This window comes from Lactuca serriola, chromosome 1 (assembly GCF_051521515.1).
Source record: "Lactuca serriola cultivar US96UC23 chromosome 1, Lser_US96UC23_V15, whole genome shotgun sequence".
In the NCBI taxonomy this organism is placed as follows: domain Eukaryota; kingdom Viridiplantae; phylum Streptophyta; class Magnoliopsida; order Asterales; family Asteraceae; genus Lactuca; species Lactuca serriola.
The window spans coordinates 155,266,796-155,270,984 of record NC_136408.1 but is presented as its reverse complement, the minus strand read 5'-3'; the positions used below and the strand labels follow the sequence as shown (position 1 = coordinate 155,270,984).

At 39.9% G+C, this 4,189-nt stretch overlaps 1 long non-coding RNA gene across 1 annotated transcript; it reads right to left on the bottom strand.

Annotated features, from left to right (window-relative positions):
• Positions 1 to 2,969: 2,969 nt before the first annotated feature.
• LOC145071632 (uncharacterized) lies at positions 2,970 to 3,590 on the bottom strand. The gene is made up of 3 exons (XR_013690644.1): positions 3,404 to 3,590; positions 3,182 to 3,221; positions 2,970 to 3,109 (listed from the first exon to the last, which is right to left on the bottom strand). It is a non-coding gene; the product is annotated as an uncharacterized LOC145071632 (long non-coding RNA).
• Positions 3,591 to 4,189: the final 599 nt, after the last annotated feature.

The window sequence follows — 4,189 nt, the reverse complement described above, 5'->3', positions numbered from 1 at the left end:
GGGACTCAGGATCCGATTATTGCTATGAGATGGTTGTCCGACGTGGAGGGATGTTTCTTCACGTGTTCGTGCCCTGATAATCAGAGGGTGAGGAAGAAGGATGGATCTCATCGGATGTGCATAGACTATAGGGAGTTAAACAAGTTAACGGTGAAGAACCGTTACCCACTCCCAAGGATAGATGACCTGTTTCATCAGTTACAGGGGGCATCTTGGTTTTCCAAGATTGATTTGAGGTCCGGGTACCATCAGGTCAGAGTACGGGAGGAGGATGTGGAGAAGACGACGTTCAGGACTAGATATAGGCATTACGAGTTTGTGGTGATGCCATTTGGGCTCACCAATGCGCTGACATTTTTCATGGACTTGATGAATCGAGTTTGTAGACCGATGCTTGATCGCTCGGTCATAGTGTTCATTGACGATATCTTGGTATATTCCAAGACATTGGAGCAACACGAGGAGCATCTACAAGAGTTATTGGGGGTTCTGACGAGAGAACGACTTTATGCTAAGTTCTCGAAGTGCGAGTTTTGGTTACGAGAGGTTCAGTTCCTAGGGCATCTTGTTAACCAGGATGGGATTTTGGTCGATCCGGCCAAGATCGAGGCCGTTATGCGGTGGGAGGTCCCGAGGTCCCCCTTCGACATCAGGAGCTTTTTGGGTTTGGCAGGGTACTATCGGAGATTCATTCAGGATTTCTATAAGATTACAGTACCCCTCACTCGTCTAATGAGGAAGGGGGTGGATTTCTAATGTGGCCCTGAGCAGCAAAGGGCATTTGAGACTCTCAGGCAACGGTTGTGTGAAGCCCCAGTCTTGACCCTCCCCGAAGGGGTGGAGGATTTTGTGGTGTACTGTGATGCATCCATCACAGGTTTGGGAGCAGTTCTCATGCAGAGGGGTAGGGTTATCGCCTACACTTTGCGGCAGTTGAAGTCGCATGAGTCGAGATACCCCACACATGATCTGGAATTGGGAGCAGTGGTGTTCGCTCTCAAGATTTGGAGACACTGCCTCTATGGGGTCCGCTGTACCATCTAATTGGACCACAAGTGCTTGAGGTATATCATGGATCAGCCGAATCTGAATATGCGACAGCGCAGGTGGTTGGATGTAGTCAAGGATTACGACTATGAGATCCTTTACCATCTTGGTAAAGCGAATGGGGTTATAGACGCCTTAAGCCGCAAGGTGGTCGGACCATCTGTCTCAGTATCATGGATGAGGATATCAGTGGATTCCACACTCGTGAGCTTGCTCTAAGGAGCACAGTCGGAGGGTATGCGTAGAGAGAACTGGACACTAGAGAGGATAAATGGTGAAAATGCCCGGTTTGAGTAGGATAGCCGGGGATTGATGACCCGTTATGGTCGGTTCTGGGTTCCGATGACTGGTGGAGTTAGGAAGAATATATTGGAGGAGGCTCATAAGTCTCGGTTTTCCATTCACCTGGGGGCAACCAAGATGTACCGGGATTTATGTTTGAACTATTGGTGGTCGTGCATGAAGCGAGAAATCGTAGAGTACGTAGAGAGATACCTGACCTGTAGGATGGTCAAGGCTGAGAATCAGAGGCCCCATAGGAAGTTACAGCCTCTTGAGGTTCCTATGTGGAAATGCCAGCAGATTGCGATGGATTTCATCACCAAGCTGCCAAGGATAGCAAGGGGTTTCGACACTATATGGGTCATCGTAGACCGATTGACCAAGAGTGCTCACTTTATCGCCATTCCGGAGGGATCCTCAGCCGAGAAGTTGGTTGAGTTATACGTCCGCAAGATTGTCGCGCAACATGCAGTTCTGGTCTCCATTGTCTCGGATCGTGATGTTTGCTTCACCTCTCGATTTTGGCAGAAGTTCCCACTACTAGAAAAAAGGCCTTTTACGACGCTCATTGCGCATCGTAAAACGCTCAGACGACGCGCAAATGCGTGTCAAGGAAGGCCCTGTCATAAAGAGAGACGACGCGTATTTACGACGCGCATTTACGACGCGCGGTTACGACACGCAATGCGTATCAAGGAAGGCCCTGTCATAAAGGAAGACGACACGCATTCGCGTGTCGTAACCTTACGACGCGCGTGTTAATGACACGCAATGCGTATCAAGAAAGCCCCTGTCAAGAAAGGCCATGTCATAAATGAAGATGACATACATTTTTGCGTATCGTAAATTTAAATGTTTAAAAAAAATAAATTTATATATTTATTAATTTTTAAATTAAATTTTCATTTAATTTCTTATAACAGAAATAAAATACCATATACAAAAAAGACAATCCATTGCATAATATAAAATAAATTGCACAAATTATAATGTCATACAAAAAATCATTCAAATGTTAAACAAAAATAATACATTGCTAACATGTGTTATACATTCCTATAAAACTAACAAATAATCATACAACTCTGTTTCTTACTGGAAACGAAAGCCAAACATGATTACAAGTCTCCCTTAATCTTGAACTTCGCCACCACCGACGTAAGAAAAAAACTGCGTATAAATATCAAAAAACAAGATATGAGCCAATCATTCTATGACTCAAGGAAAAATATCATTAGAGAAATGTGAAAAAAATATGAAACAAATGAATGAAAGTGCATTGCTATTTCTTTAATACATACTGCATAGAGTAAGACTTGGACATCATCTATAGTTTTGAAGGACATTGATGTCTCCCTATGCTGCACATATTAAAAATAAAAAAGAACAAAATTAAGTAACATATGGATTCATATATCTATCAATTGTATTGTAAATTGTAAATTAAATAAATAAGCATTAAGCATACATACCACTACAGATGCAATGCCAGGATAAAGGCCTGAGCATATAATGGCGCTAACCGATGATTGATTATGACTTAATCTGTTGCTAATCCCCGATTTAGTCTCAAGTAATTGAGCATCTTTTAAAATATGGATAAACGATTACTTAAAGAATGTATAGCTTGAAGTGTTTGAGCATAAAGGAAATTCCTCCAGCAATATTTATAAGCATATCCTTCTCTTTCAGCTTCTTTCCATCCTTCATATTCACACACAAGTGCCATATGATCATTGTAATCCTTTGCAGAAAATATTGATTTTGTTGTACTAGCTTGCTGAAATAGACATACAAAAGATATCAGGAAAAGACCAAAATGCCCTTGTGTGAAAGTAGCTGGATTACTCACGTCTTTGTTCTCTTGAGGCAAAAGAAAATGATCCCTGACACTAAGTCCAGCAACAATTGTAAGAATATGATCAAAGAAACGAAAAAAAAGCACCCATTATCAGCATTTTCCCTAATTTCGGATCCAATGGAAGCATTACTAGATATTTATGTATATTTTGAAAAAATGAGAAAAGATAATCTTAGGAAATAAACTTTTATAAATATATTAATATAAACTAACCAAGATGTGTAAGATTTTCATTTACATCTAATGCTCCAATCATCTTTGAAAAATCCACAACATTTTGGACCTAGAACAAATTAAAGTTCTATCATTTAGCAATTTGAATCATTCACTAAGATTCAAGTCATCAAGAACTGTTAACACTTACAGCTAATGGCTCTGGAGGCAGCAAAGCAGCTGATAAAAACTCTCCAATACTTCCAACAATGAGGGCCCTTAGGTTTAATTCAATGCAACAAACAGCAACCTACTATCATTTATTTTTTTATCATAGGCTTTTTGTTACTAAGAATAATACCTACCGGATTCAATACATAGTAAACTTTGAAGCGATTAGGGTAATTAGAAGTAAGTCCCTCCAGTTCTTCCTGTAAGTGTAATTAATCCCTCATCAAATTATTTAAATTATCCTTAATTTAATACTTTGCAAAAAATACAAATTCATTAATCTAAAATTCCAAAAGTAGATGACTCCTCTTAGAGAAGATGGGAACTACTTGTTTTTGTTTTTGTGTGGGTCATGGAAATTAGCATTTTCTTAATGTGTAGTACAAATTAGAATCAAAAGTTGTTCCTATCTTCTCTCATTTTTGTCGTGAATTTGATTATCAGAGTTGCAACTTCTTGATGACAAGCTTTTTACACAAAAAGTTACTATCAAAGAAGTATATAAAGTTCGCTTACTTTCAACTGATCGATCTGATATAATGTACGTTGGTTCACCAGATTCACCATCTGTATTCACAGGGGTAAATTTGGCAACTGTAACATCCAACAGCTCCT